The sequence below is a fragment of the Lithobates pipiens genome, unplaced genomic scaffold (genome assembly GCF_037356315.1).
Source record: "Lithobates pipiens isolate NorthernLeopardFrog02 unplaced genomic scaffold, aLitPip1_a1.2 Scaffold_8, whole genome shotgun sequence".
Classification (NCBI taxonomy): domain Eukaryota; kingdom Metazoa; phylum Chordata; class Amphibia; order Anura; family Ranidae; genus Lithobates; species Lithobates pipiens.
In genome coordinates, this window is record NW_027507903.1 from 632,379,801 (window position 1) to 632,397,653 (window position 17,853).

The following is a 17,853-nucleotide window of genomic DNA, read 5'->3' on the forward strand; positions in this document are numbered from 1 at the left end:
CCACTTGCCAATCGGTGATGCACCGGTAAGTCACTGGATTGGAAGCGTGATATTTCAGACATCGCTACAGCTGAGTTGGAAAAAAGATCATCCTCCTTATTGTGTTGGACCACATTTTGCTTTTTCAAGCCTTTACTCTGTTGGGATTTGTCTCTACTAGGGTTAAAGTTAAATTTGTTGTTAGATTTTCAATGGGGTTTAGGTCTGGGCTCTGATTAGGCCACGCATAGACACTCACCTTTTTTCTTCCTTCAACCACCATGTACAATTTTAAATCTTGACCTTTTAGGTATAACATCCTCTTTTTTATTTCACCAAAAAAGTCAGTATTATATTGTGTTTTTTGCAATAAAATTCATACAACATGTCGCATGTGTGTATTCCTGTATGGCTGCATTTGCAGCTTGGGGGAAAGTAGTAAAAACGCACCTCAACCACCTATTTTACTGTGGTGGTGTGGTGGTGTGGTGGTGGTCCTCAGGATTCAAGTGGAGTATAGCCGAGGGACAGGAGTTTTACTTTATTCCCGTACTAGGAAGTTTGCGTGTTTTACCCGACAGGGTCACCACAGTCTCACTAAATGTAAGTTACAATTATGGATACTTCTGAATCATTATTATTATTGTAACTTAGTTCTGTATTCTCACTACATTAAGAGGGCTCTCCTGCTTCTCCTCTTTTACTTTTTGGTGAATACCTTGGGTTGTCCCTTGGGTTGTTACCCTATATAACAACGCAAGGGACAACCCAAGGTATTCACCAAAAATAGGAGAAGCAAGAGAGCCCTCTTAATGTAGTGAGAATGCAGAACTAAGATACAATAATAATGATTTAGAAGTATCCATAATTGTAACTTACTTTTGGTGAGGTTGTGGTGACCCTGTTGGGTAAAACATGCAAACTTCCTAGTAGAAGGAAGAAGTAGGAAGTAAAATTCCTGTCTCCAAGAAGGCTAAGGCTGTTCGCTTTCAATGCCTCATGGGGATCCTTCAAAGGGCCATTGGGAAGATATTCATCTTGTTGTTTGAGAAGTAACACAAATGGCAGAGGTGCTCATAAAAATGAACGGTGTAGTGTGTCTAGAAATGGATTGGGGTCATTGTGTTGAATATATTTACATATTCTTTATTTCAGTGGTCTCCAGACTTTCTAAAAAAAGGGTCAGTTTACTGTTCTTCAGAATTTAGAGGGGCTGGACTGTGGCCAGTGGGTGTAGTTAAAGGGGTTGTAAAGGTAAATGTTTTTTCACCTTAATGCATTCTATGAACATGAGAAGCACCTCCGGGAGGAAGCAGAGACAGCCGCCGAGGGACCCCAAAAGAGCAGGTTCGGGGCCACTCTGTGCAAAACGAGCTGCACAGTGGTGGTAAGTATAACATGTTTGTTATTTAAAAAAAAAAAAAAAAGCACTTTACAATCCCTTTAATGTCCTGGTGTTGGCGGGAGTGAACAATACCCCATCATTGATGTCATAGTAATAGAGAGCCATCATTTGTTTCAGTGGGAGGAATAGTGCCCCATCGTTGTCGTCAGTAAGAGGAATAGTACCCCTTTAGTAGTGTCAGTAGGAGCAATAATGCCCCATTTTTGGTGTTATTGAGAGGAATAGGACCACATTAATGGTGTCAGTAGAAGAAATAGTGTCCCATCATTGGTGTTATTGAGAAGAATAGTACCCCATTAATGGTGTCAGTGGGAGGAATAGTGCCCCATCATTGGTGTTACTGGGAGGAATAGTACCCCATTAAGGGTGTCGGTGGGAGGAATAGTGCCCTATCGTTGAAGTTATTGTGAGGAATAGTACCCCATTAGCAGTGTCAGTGGGAGGAATAGTGCCCCATCGATGGTGTTACTGGGAGGAATAGTATCCTATTAGTGGTGTCAGTAGGAAGAATAGTGCCCCATCATTGCTGTTATTGAGAAGAATAGTACCCCATTAATGGTGTCAGCGGGAGGAATAATGCCCCAACGATGGTGTTATTGGGAGGAATAATACCCAATTAGTGGTGTCAGTAGGAAGAATAGTGCCCCAACGATGGTGTTATTGGGAGGAATAGTACCCAATTAGTGGTGTCATTGGGAGGAATAGTGCCCCATTAGTGGTGTCAGTAGGAAGAATAGTGCCCCATCATTGGTGTTATTGGGAGGACTATTGCTCCATCATTGGTTTCAGTGGGAGGAATAACTGCTCTACTGTTGGTGTCAGTGGCAGTAATTATGCCCCCTTGTTAATGGCAGAGGGAGAAATACTGTCCCAAGAGCCAGATTAAGGCAAGCAAAGAGCATCTGGCCCCCTGGGCCACAGTTTGGAGACCACTGCTTTATTTCACCAAAGATGCGTTTCATGGCTTAAACTTGCTACTTTCTCAATGTAAAGTGGTTCTAAACGCTCAAGTATTCTTTTTACCTTCATACAGTCTATGCATAAGGGTAAAAAAAATTCTTTGTGCAGCAGCCCCCCTAATACTTACCTGAGCACCATCGCGATACAGTGCATGAGAGCTATGAGTAAGCACTGATTACGGTGTGAAACGTGTCAGTATTTCCTGTACCCCGTTATTCCTTTTGCTGTGGATTTTTTTATTCTGTTTTGATGTGACCCACGTTGTTTCAATTAAAGATGGGATTTCGAGTCTTTTTCCAGTGTGCGGCTATCCAGAGTTTTGTCCTGCTTGTTTGCTCATGATGTGCATGAGAGCCTTGGCTCTTCGGAGACTCTCACTCATTGGCTGGGGCAACAATGGGAGCCATTGGTCCCTGCTGCTATCAATCACAGCCAGTGAGCTAATAAGGAGAGAAACAAGAGACTCTGATCTGAAGAATACACAGCGAAGTGCCTCCATCCCTAAATGTGCATGCAAATGTGGGATTGTGTTCATGGGACTTTCAATGAGGCAATCACTTGATATAATTAGGTAAAATTTAAATAATAATTTATTGTACATAGAATAAATTCATGATTCACACAAAAATCAACATCCAGATGTCATACAAGCATATATAAAGAGATTGACATAAAAAAAAAATCTCTGTATAGTGTATCTTGGCACCTATGGAGCCCTACGCGTTTCATGGATACCTGTCCAATCATCAGTGGCTTAACGCAACAGACTATCTGAAAATGTAGACCTTGTGTCAAACTACAAAAGTCTCATATGTTTAACAAAAACAAACAAAAAAGGATAACTTTATTACATACATACAGTATTAGCACCACAAATGCCCAAACATATGGGAAAGGGGTGGGAATATCAGTGTCTCGCCCTGGGCTGAGGGGAGGATGAACCGTCCAGTCCAAAAGGGAAATATCCAGCCAAAGGAGAAACCTGGACCTCATCTGTAAATCCGTGGAGTGTGAAGATGTGTATAAACCATCTAATCTTGAAAAAATATTGTACGTATTAAAAAAAAAGTGTATATCATTGAATGATTAATATTGTTTGGTGAAAGTGACCCACAACTCCACAAGGAGAGCCAAGTGTGGAATAAAAATAGGTAAATGAACCACCACAGCATACTAGTGATCAGAAAATATACATAAAGGAAAAAAAAAAACATGTGAAAAACTAGAAAAAGAAAACAAAAAACAACAAGCCCGGGACCAAGTGCCAGAACCCCAGTGGTAGCCTGAATAAAGAAAAGAGAAAGTATAAGTGTAAAGGTGGACCATATCTCACATAATCCTACCTGTCGTGAAAAAAACTGAATGAAAACCATCCTAGTATGGACACCCATTAAACCCCTTTCACTGCTCCTGCCCATTGAAATGGGGCAGCGCGGCTATACAACTGGCAAAACGCTTTATGGTGGTTTTAACCCTTTCTCACCCACTAGCAGAGGGGTAAAACCACCCCGCTAGCGGCCGAATACCGCCGCTAAAAATAGCACCATTTTACCGCTGACTACACTCCCGCCCCAGTGTGAAAGGGACCTTAGAGAGGATTGTACAGAATGAGGTCCTGGCTGACCTCAGTTAAAAAACACAGATGAAGTGGGTGGGTCCTCACCAGCGCCATGCAGGCGCCAATTTGGCGGAAGAGGGCAGCCCACATCCAGCGTGGGCATCGGAATTGAGTAGATCCGACCCGCCCTAGAAGTCAGACGGTAAATAGGCACTTCACTGTGTATGCTTCAGTTGATAGTCTCTGGTTTCTTGGATTATTGGGTTATTGCAGTCCCACTATAAGTCACTGATCGGCGTCATTACTAGTATGAAAAAAAAGAAGAAGAAAAACTGCAATATACAGTATATCACATAGATTGTAGACATATAACATTTGCGCAAACCAATCAATTTACGTTTATTGGGATTTTTTTTTTTTACCAAAAATATGTAGCAGAATACATACTGGTCTAAATCTTTGAAGAAATTAGATTTCTTTTTTTTATTTTATTATTATTATTATTATTAGTTATAAGGCTGGCCGCAGGCCAGCCTGGATTTGTAGGAGGAGCCTGAGAGGGCTATTTAAACCTCCTCTTCTGTCAGGGCCAGTGTCGGTGGGATTTCTGGGGGGGAGCATGTGTTTTCAGAGCGGCGGTCGGCCGCCTCCCTCCCTGGGTCCATTGGCTTGTGGTGACCGCCCTGCCGTCACATCCCCCCACCCCCGTTGTTCAATCATGTTCCAGCAGGGAGGGGGGTGGCGGCCGTCGGCGGTTGCTTCTCCCGGCTTTCGGGTGTGGGGGGGGGATGGGACAGTTTGTCCATCCGTCCGTCCTACTTCCTCCCTTTCACCACCCACAGCTCTGGCTGGCGTGCCGCCCGCCCCCTTCTCCTGGTGCTGGGGGGGGGGGGTCGTTCAACTACTCCCCTTGCATGTGACTCCACGAGGGAGCCACCCGCCTGGGGATCGCCCGCCAGCTCCGCTCTCCAGGCATCATTCCACTAGGGAGCCGCACGCCTGGTGGGTCATGGATATGTGTCTCCTGGAGAGGGGAGGTGGAGATAGTCGGCCTCCCCCTCTCCCCTCGCAGGTACGGAGCACCCGCCGTTTCTCCTCGTGGGGGGAGGAGGACATAATCGGCCGCGCCGCCCCCCCTCACATATGCCGTTTTCTGCCGGTTCTCCTGGCGGGGGGAGGGGGAGGTAATCGGCCGCGCCGGCTCCCCCTCCCCCCCCCACATCATGCTGTGCTCCTGGCTGGGGAGGTAAACGGCCGCGCCGCCGCCCCCCCCCCCCCCTATGCAGCACCGGCTGATTCGGCCGTCCTTCACTCTCCCCTCCCTCAGCTCTCCAGCAGGCAGTCCTCGGTGTTCCTGCCAGGGGGATGGTGATCGGCCGTTCTTCGCCCACATCCTCCCCTCCCTCAGCTCTCCTGCGTGCAGTCCGCCCCTCCCCCCGGTTTCCCACCGGGGAGGGGGGTGGGCGGTTGTCCTCCGTCTTGCGATCTCCCCTCAGCTCCGGGTGGCCAGTGTGCAGCCGCCCGGCGCTCATGGGGGGGAGGGGGGGATGTTTTTTCGTCCGCCTCCATCTTCCCTTAACTGTCTGTTAGATTGGCATCTGTCATTAGGATTTTTCTTTACTAGAGAAAGAATACTTCCCCATTCTTAGCTCTAAGACAGTGAGCCACCGATATAAGGATGCCCTTACTTGGTTGTATTGGAGCATTGGTAGGTCTAGAAGCAGAGCCTGCTTTTTCCATGCTGACAAATATTTTCTCCTGGCGGGGGGGAGGGGGAGGTTTTCGGCCACGCCGACTCCCCCACCCCCCTCACATATGCAGGGTACCCGCCAATTCTTCTGGGGGGGAGGGGGAGGTAGTCGGCCGCCGCCCGCACCCCCTCCCCCCTTACATAGGCGTTTTCGTCGGCCATTTACAACCATCATGTCCTGAGCTCCTCGTGTGGGGCCTCCCCCCCCCCCCTGAGCTCCACTTGGTGGGCCTCCTGAGCTCCTCATGTTGGGTCTCCCCCCCCCCCCCTGAGCTCCACGTGGTGGGCCTCCGAGCTCCACGTGTTGGGTCCCCCCCCCCTCTGAGCTCCACGTGGTGGGCCTCCGAGCTCCACGTGTTGGGTCCCCCCCCCTCTGAGCTCCACGTGGTGGGCCTCCGAGCTCCACGTGTTGGGTCTCCCCCTCCCTCCCCCCTCTGAGCTCCACGTGGTGGGCCTCCTGAGCTCCACGTGTTGGGTCCCCCCCCCCCAGCTCCACGGGGTGGGCCTCCTGTGCTTCCTCCTCCTCACCCGCCTGAGCTCCACGTGGCGGGTCTCCCCACCCGCCTGAGCTCCACGTGGCGGGTCTCCCCACCCGCCTGGGCTCCACGTGGCGGGTCTCCCCACCCGCCTGGGCTCCACGTGGCGGGTCTCCCCACCCGCCTGGGCTCCACGTGGCGGGTCTCCCCACCCGCCTGGGCTCCACGTGGCGGGTCTCCCCACCCGCCTGGGCTCCACGTGGCGGGTCTCCCCACCCGCCTGGGCTCCACGTGACATTTCTGTCGCAGCATTTCTGTCTCAGCGTTTCTGCGCTGCTTTTCCGTCACAGCGTTTCTGCGCTGCTTTTCCGTCACAGCGTTTCTGCACGGCTTTTCTGCCACAGCGTTTTCTGCACGGCATTTCCGCCACAGCGTTTTCTGCGCTGCATTTCTGCCACAGCGTTTTCTGCGCTGCATTTCCGCCACAGCGTTTTCTGCACTGCTTTTCCGTCACAGCGTTCTGCGCTGCATTTCCGTCACAGCGTTCTGCGCTGCTTTTCCGTCACAGCGTTCTGCGCTGCTTTTCCGTCACAGCGTTCTGCGCTGCATTTCCGTCACAGCGTTCTGCGCTGCATTTCCGCCACAGCGTTTTCTGCACTGCTTTTCCGTCACAGCGTTCTGCGCTGCTTTTCCGTCAGTGTTCTGCGCTGCTTGTCCGTCACAGCGTTTTCTGCGCTGCTTGTCCGTCACAGCGTTTTCTGCGCTGCATTTCCGTCACAGCGTTTTCTGCGCTGCATTTCCGTCACAGCGTTTTCTGCGCTGCATTTCCGTCACAGCGTTTTCTGTGCTGCATTTCCGTCAGCATTCTGCGCTGCATTTCCGTCACAGCGTTCTGCGCAGCATCTCCTGTTAGCGGTCTGTCCGGCATTATTGTCATAGCGTTCCTGCCTGGATGCCTGATAGCATTCGGCTCCGGGATTTCTGTCGTAGCATTCTGCCCCGGGATTTCTGTCGTAGCATTCTGCCCCGGGATTTCTGTCGTAGCGTTCTGCCCTTGGACTTCTGTCTGCCCCTGGTCTGCTGTGGCAGGATTTCTGTCTTTGCATTCAGTCTCAGCGTGTTTTTGGCCTTTGCATTTCTGGCCAGGATTCTGCTGTTGCGTCGCTGTCACAGTTTTTCTGTTATAGCATTTCTGGCCCAGGATTTCTGGCATGTCATTTATGCCACAGCGTTTCAGTCTTGGCTGTTGCTGTCATTGCGTTTTGCCTCTGTTTCTGTCACTACGTTTCTGCTTCAGCATTAAGTTTCAGCGTCTTCTGTCATGGGTTTTTTCATCATGGCATGTTGTGTGTCTGTCTCAGCGTTTTCTGTCTCAGCGTTTTCTGTCTTTATGTTGCTGCCAGTATGCCTGTCATGGTATTTCAGACTTGGTGTTCAGTCTCAGAATTTCTTGGAGGGGCGTGCTTCACTCATGGCATACTCTGGTAGTCGTTCGTCTTTGTTGATTGTCATGTCCCATCGTGTCTGTGTCATGTTTGTACCTGGGTCAGGTAGCTAGGGCTCACACGTCAGGATCTGTCACGTCTATGGATCCATACGGGCTGAGGTTTCGTTTATTAATTGATTGTTGTCCTCAATCTTCTCGCCCGTATACCATACGTCATACGTTGCATGTTCATTCACCACATCTATACGACTACCCACCATTCCCTATGGGTACACTAGCCCTGAGTTTTCAGTAATTACCTGTCTCTGCACTGCAGGTTACTCGGGCTCACTTACCACTTACATGTGGGTGGGGGGGTCCGTCTGTCAGGTTCTTTTACGCACAGTGGTCTGGACTTTTCTGCTCATGTTTCATTCTTAGTTAGGTAGGGGGTATTATTGTTCTCATATCTGGTTGTCTGTCATTTCTCTAGTTTGTGTTTCAGGTTGGGCCATCTTGGCATCCGATATCATCCATGCTTGCTATCACTTCCTTCAGCCCGGCCGTTGTTGGGGGGCTAGTTGATTGGTGCTGATGTCTTTTCACCACTGGGCTCACCCTTGGGTCAGAAGCAATCGGAAAATTTTCCGTTAGTTGATGTCTTGTCGTGTTGAGACCCTGGTTACTGCCCAGGGATGTATAGTCTCTCTCAGGGTGTTTGTTAAGCCACGTCCCCGTGACGGTCCTTGGGGGGGTAGGTTGGGCAGATGTCATAATGGTTTTGGATTCCACTCTTGGCTCTGATCTTGTTTGAACTTATTGCCTGGAATTCCACTTAGGGACATCAGTCCAGTCGTCTTTTCCGATCCCCAGCTTGTTCCAAGCAGGGGGGGCTTGGGTATGTCTGTATCATGCCATGGGGACTATTTCCCTGGGAGGGAGTCTGGCCCTCCTTGGTTCAGGATTCTGTCCCAGCTGTTGGGTTCAGGCTGTAGCATGACCCGATCGTATCCGGTGGGACCTGGGTCCTGCGTCCGGTATGGTTTCTCCTGGTTGACAGTATTATTGCCATGGTGCATGGGCCTTATCCGCTTACTCCGTCACATCCATCAGGTTTCCAGCTTTTCGCACTCCTGCTAGTGGTCTTTTTGCCACTCACCCTCTTGGGGGGGTATGACTCTGGGCTATTTCACTGGAGTTCATTGGGGTATTTCGCCATCTTTTGCAGGGGTTTCATCGGGCCAGGCCTTGTTCCTTTCCCCTCTCGTATTCTCTCATTTCACAAGCAGTTCATTCTCGGGTCTGGGTGTCACGGGCATCCGGCTCAGTTCAATCTTTCAGGGGTTGTTCAGTTGGGTTCAGGGTAGTGTCACAGGTTCGATAGGGGGTTCCTTCTCATCGGCAAGTCAGGAGTCGGTGTGTTCTTTGCCATCGCGAACACTTTCCGGGTACTTGCGGGATACGTACTGCTGCCGTCCGGGAGCACCTTTATCCGTGATTGTTCATTACCTTTCCTTCTTCACCTAAATTTTGTGTCTTTTTGCCCTCTTCTCAGGCATACTGACCAGCTAGGCCAAGGCACACCTCAGGCCTTGGTTCTTAGGAGTATCACTTTTCCCGCTTGAAGACTCTGACTACAAGTTATAAGGCTGGCCGCAGGCCAGCCTGGATTTGTAGGAGGAGCCTGAGAGGGCTATTTAAACCTCCTCTTCTGTCAGGGCCAGTGTCGGTGGGATTTCTGGATTCCCACCCACCCGTTCCCCAGTTTCATACATTCTCATAGTATTTTGTTCTTATTCTTACAGTCAGGGTATGCCCTCTTCTCAGGCATACTGACCAGCTAGGCCAAGGCACACCTCAGGCCTTGGTTCTTAGGAGTATCACTTTTCCCGCTTGAAGACTCTGACTACAATTATTATTATTGGATGTGTTTTATAGCAGAAAGTAAAAAATATTGTTTTTTTTTTTTTTTCAATTGCCAGTCTTTTTTTGTTTATATTGAAAAAAAATCAAATACCACCCATAGAAAGTTCTATTTGTGGGATAGAAATTGTATTTCTGTACAGCGTTCCGTGCCCGTGCAATTGTCAGTTAAAGCGGTAGTAAACCCGCAAATTTTTTATTTTTATTTTTTTAAACCTGCAAAGCAAAAGGCATAATGAGCTAGTATGCACCGCATACTAGCTCATTATGAAATACTTACCTTAGAACGAGGCCCCGACATCTGGCCCGATCCACGCCGAGGGAGCTGACATGCTCCCTCTGCGTTTCTTCCGGGTATAGCGGCTCCGGCGCTGTGAGTGGCCGGAGCCGCGATATCGTCACTCCGCGTGGGAGATTTCATTCCGGCCGGCCGGCCACTGCCGGATTTTCAGAATCCCTCACAATCCCCTTGTGCGCATGCGCCGCTGCAGTCAGCGGCGCATACCGAGGGGAATATCTCCTAAACCGTACAGGTTTAGGAGATATTTTTTTTACCTACAGGTAAGCCTTATTATAGGCTTTCCTGTAGGTAAAAGTTAAAAATTTGAGTATACAACCACTTTAAAGTAGCGCAGTGCCATATCGCAAAAAAAGTAATTTAAAAAAGGGAGGTAAATCTTCCGAAGATCAAGTGGTTAATAAAGGATGCTTGTTTTATTACACTTAGCCCCTGTACACACAGTCGGAGATTTCGACAACCAAATCCGTCGAATTTTGTCCGTCGGATTTTGTCCGAAACTGTTGCATACACACGGTCGGACTAAGTTGTCGAAAAATCCGATCTTTCAGAACGTGATGACGTAATTTCGTTACGATAGGACTACGTTCAGGCTAGTAGCCAATAACTTTGATGTAGGAATTTGATGTGAGCATGCGTGGCACTTTCTCTGATCAAAATTCTCTACACATGATCGGAGTATGTCCGATCGAACCAGTTGGTTGGAAAATATTTCCAACAAGTTGGAAAATTGGGTCCGACGGAAACATTCCGATGCATACCACACACAGTCGGATTATCCGACAACACGGTCCGATAGGACACATTCCGACGGATTCTCCGATCGTGTGTACAAGGCTTTAGATGGCGCTTCCCCTCTGTTTGTTTGACCTTTTTCTCCATACAGCCTGTTTCTAATGCCGCGTACACACAGTCGGAATTTACAACAACAAATGTTCGATGGGAGCTTCTTGTCGGAAATTCCGACCGTGTGTAGGCCCCATCAGACATTTTCTGTCAACAAAAATTTGAGAGCTGGATCTCACATTTTCCGACAACAAAATCCGTTGTCGTAAATTCTGAGCGTGTGTAGACAATTCCGACGCAGAAAATTCCATGCATGCTCAGAATCATGTAGCACTGGCTATTGAACTTCAATTTTCTCAGCTTGTCGTATGTCACCGCGTTCTTGACATTTGGAATTTCTGACAACTTTTGTGTGACCGTGTGTACGCAAGACAAGTTTGAGCCAACATCCGTCGGAATAAATCCATGGTTTTGTTGTCGGAATGTCTGATCATGTGTACACGGCATAACTCTTGGTATAGCAGCCACAAGTGTGGAGAACATTTCATGGACTCTTCCCTCTGATTTATTTATTTGGACTTTTTTCAGGCCTTAGCCCTATGGTGTCTTACCCCACACACACTCTTAATTGTTCTTTAGTGGATCAAGTCTGAGCTCCACACAGATTTGGTCCAGTGAAGAACAAAAGAAAAATATATACCCTGTTTCCCCTAAAATAAGACCTAGCGTGATTCTCGGTGTTGGCTGCAATATAAGCCCTACCACCCAAATAAGCCCTACTCTGTTTCCTCAAAAATAAGCCTTACCCTGAAAAGAAGACCTACAAGGACTTTAACTAGGGCTTATTTGGGAGGTAGGGCTTTTATTGCAGCTATCACCGACAATCACACTAGGTCTTATTTTAGGGGAAACAGGGTAGGACCTGAACCCCAGAGGCCTTGAGCTAGGGTTGCCAGGACAGAAACCAAAACATATTATTCAGACCGGCTCCCCAAGTAACATACAAATCTGTTGCTGGCAGCTGTATGGGGGCAGGTATGGCATCACTGGGGGGGTGGGGCGATGATGTCAGCAGGAGCAATTTGGCCACACCCACCATTCGCTGCAGAACGCTATGCGCATTGCATTACTACTCTCCTTGGGGCACCCAAATGTAAACTAGGACGCTAAAGTGTTCAGTTTTGACTTGAATAAAAGGTAGCCCTATCCTAAGTGGACAGGAATTTTCCTCAAACCTATTTTACTCCCCCCCCCCCCCCATCCTCAAATACATTTGTAAACTGGGTCTAAAAGTGAAGCATCGATCATAATAAAACCCTTGTACGTTTGAGTATAAAAAGTTTCACAAAAGCGTGAGAAACCTTCTAAAGAGAATGTCAGTTCCACCTGTCGCCCATCCACCAGAACAATTTATTTTCAGCATTATAAACTTCTAATCATAAGGTCATTCAGGATATAACATTTGCTAACAAAGATAACTTGTTCCACCATTAATAAGCCTCCTCATGATAACATGGATAAAAAATGCAAAATATCAACTCACAATGGCCAAAGTTAGCATGGGAACTCGAAACAAGGTCAATGTTTCAATGGTGTAGATCATTAAGTTGTCACCTTTCTTCCTTCTTCTGTAAAAATGGAAGATAACGTTGATATCCAAGTATTCAGAATGGACAGAAATCATATCTCAAATGACTACTTCCTGTGGAGAGACCAAATCAAACTAAATAAAAAAGTGAGGATAACAAAAATAATCCACCTGGACAAATATATAATAATTGATTAATAGCCTCTCCAACATCCCTGGATAATACTTTTCCACTCAAATTCATGAGAGGCCTATTCATATCCTTTTAGAACTTAGATCACAATTATCCAATTTCAAGCATTGTCATGATATGAATTCTACAACCATTGGGTTGTTCTATAAAGGTTCATGGATTTTGATATTCCAACCGGAGAGATATAAACACAATCACTAAAATCTCATATAAAGATCATCTCCAGGCAAAGTTAAAGTGGACCCTCACTCTCCCGAAGAAGATCTCACCTCTCTACCCCTCCTCCATTCCTCTGGTGGAGTCAGGCAATTTTTCTTTTTTTTCTTTTGTTTACGTGTTAAAAAAATGTAATTAAAAGTCTGCACTGTTTCCCCATGTACGGCACTCACCTTAGGCGAATGACACGCACACTGCCAGCGGTGCACCCGAGGATATGTACTCCACATATCCCAGGAGGCATAGACTTTCATTGAAGAACATGAGGAGGGGCCAGGCCTACTGGCGTGTCATCAAGAGGCCTGTCTGCTGAACCTGGAAGAGCCGGCGGTCTTCTCAGATAGAACATGGCGGTGCTGGACAGAGCTGTGACCGACCATTAGATGATCTCAACGGGTCAACACTGGATCCACAGGAGAAATGTGCAGATACCACCATCAGGTAAGTAGAGAAAGAAAAAAGGGGAGATCAGCCAGAGTCTCTCTTTAAACCCTCCCTTTTACCCATTCAACATTTTTTACAGCCCAAATGTCAGAGAAGGACTTTGGCAGCCCATGCTCGCCATGCTATTGCACGCATGCAACGCGGATTAGCGCTTTGACGCACGCACGTGCGCAGCCCAATGGTGCAGCGTGCACGTGTGCGCGCAGTGGCCCGCGAGTGTGCAATGGCGCTCTGATGTGTGCGATAGCGCACGATTGGGTGTGCCGTGGCGCACACGCTATGGCTCGGCTATTTTAGGCAGCTCTGGTGTACAAACGGGTTGCTGGTTTGTTGTCAGCTTCCCGTTTGTGCCTGTTACCTGCTGTTTGCCTGATTGCCTGTTTTTGACCCAGACCATCCCTGACTACACTGCTCTCATCCTTGATTGACCCTTGGCTTGCTTAACGGACCTCTCCTGATCTGCCTCACGGACTCTCTGATTGATTTCCCGGATTTGACCCTTTGCCTGCCTTACGGACTTCCTTGCCTGATTTCACAGATCTTACCTTTGGCCTGTTTCACAGACTTGCTATTCTGTTACCTGATCCCCTGTTACCGTCGAGACTGTTTACTATCACGCACAGGATCATCAGCCAGTTCCCGACTTCCAGTAAACCCACTACTCAGCTCCTCAGCTTCTTCAGGAACCTACACCTGCTGGTGGCCAGTGCTTCTTCGTGCCACCTGCTCCCTGTATCACCTCCGGGGGACGGGGTGCGCGTAGTTGCAAGGGCTGACCGCTCTCGGCATCTCGGCCTCGGTAAGTACTTGTTGTGACACCAAATCAAACAACCTTAAAGCAGAAGTTCACCAAAAGGGGAAGTTCCAATTTAAATCCTCCTCCCTCTCTCCTGTGACATATGTGGCATGTCAATTCTTTTTTTTGGGGAGGGGCAGGTACTTCGTTTTGACAGGTACCAGCCCACACTTCCGCTTGGATCTCCTAGGTAATCCAAGCGGAAGTTCTCCTCTTCGCACAATGTTCTGGGACATGTCACAGGTCCCAGAAGACTGCAGGATCTTTCACAAAGCACAGCAGGCTTCTCAAACATACGCAGTTGGAAGCTGGCTGTGAAGCCGAAAGTAGCCTATCTGGCTGCCCACAGTTAGGATGTCGGTGCAGGGAACCTGAAGGCTAGTGAAGAACTGGCCAGGGGATTGGCTCTGGATTCGTGGACAGGATTTGTAGTGCCTCACTTTTAGTTTCAAAAGGTACCTCACAGGGGACATTACACCAGACTCCAGCCATTCTCTTGGAATGTGCTCAAAACTAGTTATAGTGTTCTTTTCCACACGCCAGTTAATGTTTTTATACACTGCTTACTGCTGACTTTGTTGACTTATAAGTAGATTCCGGTCTGGTGGTACAGAACTCTATTCTGAGTTACTTTGGCGTAGTGATTATACTGTCTATGAAGCTAATTTATGCTCAAGCTACCATTTATTCTGATCCATCCCATTACATTGAGTTCATTTACCGCTATTTTACAGCCGAGGTTGTGACAGACCTAGCTGGGACCGAGGCTCTTGGAGGGGACTGAATGCGAGCCTCTTGCCTTGTGATTATGGGCCCTCACATTTGGGGGAATGGTGCTCTTGGTGAGCTGTATGCCTGGGGACCCCTGAGGTTGTGTTACTTGGATTCAGGTCCGTGCCCCCCCCAAGACATACAGACTCTGGATATGTAAAGTCCATGTTAGCACTAAGCAAGTCTCATCTTGTTTTGTGCTTGTGAGCGGTTGGAATATCTGATATCTATATTCAGGCTGGGAGGAAGTGGTATATGACGGAAGCATTCAATCGAAGTGTGGAATCGGTTCCGTCACAGTAAAGATCTCTATACTCGTGTTCTTGTAAGTGCTTGCAGTAACTTTCATTCAATCAGGTGTGTCAGAGGGGCTGAGGGTGTTGTTGAAGTCGACGTGCAGAACAGAGAACCCATATTTCCAAGCGGCTCCTTCAGGGGTTGCACTACATAACGAATAATGTATGTTAGAATAAAGTATTTTTTAATTAATTTTTTATAGCACCTTAATGGTGCCATAAAGGTCTTTGATGATGCCCTGAGGGAGGGCGAAATATATTGTCATAATTTCCTAGCTTGATGTCACTTCCGGTCTGTGGATCGCACGCCATGAACGGCTGCTTCCTGTATCTACAGCTCTATATCCAAGCCTGTTTTTAACTTTTTGTAAGTACCGATTCCTATGTGCATTGAATCAACTTTTATAACAGTACATTTACATTTAATAAATTTGCATTTATTTGGATTTTTATTTGGATTTTTTTGTTGATTTCACTTACATTGTGTGTTGCGAGCGCTGTATTTTTTTTTATTTTTTTATTTTTTTTTCCATTCAAATTTTTATTAGAAATATGCAATGGTTACAATAACAGTGCACGTAACGTGTGTGCATAAACAGTACAGTACAGTACATAACATATATTGAAATAAAGCACTCTCATTATGCATCCAACTTCATCTTGTTTTTGTGAATGAGTATCTGGAACAAAACTCGCTAACAAAGTGGGAAGGTTAAACATTCTGCTATAACATATAATGCTGCCAATCCCTTCCCAGCCGTTTAGTTGTCATAAGTAATGCTGACATGTTTCGCTGGGATAGGCCTGAGTAGAGGATCCTCTGTCATGCCCATGAAACAAGATAGGGTTTTGTCTTAAAGTAAGTCGGTCGTCATGTGTGAGATTGTTTGTGAGCGAGTTGTTATGCCGTCCAAATTGTTATAGTCCACTGGAAGTGTGAAATGAGTTTTTATTTTTTTTATCGACATTTATCCAAGTGATTAGCATCTTGTCTACAGCAGCTGCATTTCATTATCACTTATTTGTTTCCAAATGCAAGGGAGAATTTTTTACTTTCCCAGAGTTTGGCTTTAATTTCTAATGAAAAACAAAAAACTATAATAAAAAGGTTTGAATTTGAATGGGACTTTGAGTGAGGCTGGTCAATGATTAATAAGCTGTTTCTAATGTCTAGATATTAAGGTCATATTGAACCATGTTCCAAAGAGATGTAACCATATCAATAGATTCATAATACATATAATAATACCGTAATCACATGATTTACATAGTAATATTCGTATAAAATAATTTAATATAATTAATCGTTGGACATAATGGTACAATCAATAAAAATAGTAAATCATACAGAGGGCATATAATATAATTAGTACAGCCATATACACATATAGACAGTAAACAGGACATTAAATTTGATAATTTTATGAGGAAATAAATGCATCCATTAGATGTTAACTATACGCGTTTCATGGTTTTGTACCAATTGTCAGGAGTCAGATGCATGTAAGTATGAACTGAATAAGGAGAAGAAAAAAATAATAATTATTTAAGATACATTTATTAGCTTAAAGGGTCCTCTACATAAGTAGAGGATAAGTATAAAGAATTGTATACATTCCTTAATACTCTCAGAACAACCAAAATTGGTCAAAGCTCCTAAGGTGAAATTACATGGTGGTCTGGAATCCATTTAGTCTCAACCGGGGTTGAGACAAAGGACATCCCCCAAAAAGGGGTCAACCCCCGGACCAGGGGACACCAGCCGATGTGGTCGCCAGAGCAGCACAGTGCACCATCGCTCGGGAATGTGCAAAAATGCCGCCGTGGATTTCCAATTCTAATAACAAAAAATATGTGTAAAGGTTGAGTGAGAGAAAAGTTGAATTAATATGTATGTACTAGTGAGACAGAGAAATTATAATAATTTATAAGTGAGATCAATAAACATTCATAAAAGTGTTGATGCAGTGAAGGTGTATATGTAATGGCGAGAAAAAAAGGTGTAAGAAAACAAAATTTAACAATTAAAGTGTAAAAGACCAAAATTTAACAATTATAATTACCTAAGGTATTGAGATGGGTTGTGCAGGTTGGAGATTCCCAGCCAGCGACCATGCAGAGACCAACTATAATGTAGCGCTAGAAAAAAGTGATATAAAAAAGTGAAGTGCATAACATTAAAAAAGGAAGAACAAATAAAGTCCAAATCTTAAGTGAATAAATTAGTCCTAGAGTCCACGTAGAACTCAGATGTAATGTTTCACATGATATATGAACCGAGTAGTGATCCCGGAGACATTTCACAACAGTGACATCTAGGTAGGTAGAAAAGATGGGTACTCTTACCGGAACCACTGAACCTGTGTATATACAGTGGTGTGAAAAAGTGTTTGCCCCCTTCCTCATTTCCTGTTCCTTTGCATGTTTGTCACACTTAAGTGTTTCGGAACATCAAACCAATTTAAACAATAGTCAAGGACAACACAAGTAAACACAAAATGCAATTTGTAAATGAAGGTGTTTATTATTAAAGGTGAAAAAAAATCCAAACCATCATGGCCCTGTGTGAAAAAGTGATTGCCCCCCTTGTTAAAACATACTATAACTGTGGTTGTCCACACCTGAGTTCAATTTCTCTAGCCACACCCAGGCCTGATTATTGCCACACCTGTTCACAATCAAGGCATCACTTAAATAGGAGTTGCTTGACACAGTAAGGTCCACCAGAAGATCCTTAAAAGCTACACATCATGCCGAGACCCAAATAAATTCAGGAACAATTGAGAAAGAAAGTAATTGAGATCTATCAGTCTGGAAAGGGTTATAAAGCCATTTCCAAAGCTTTGGGAATCCAGCGAACCACAGTGAGAGCCATTATCCACAAATGGCGAAGACATGGAACAGTGGTGAACCTTCCCAGGAGTAGCCGGCCGCCCAAAATTATCCCAAGAGCGCAGCGACGACTCATCCAAGAGGTCACAAAAGACC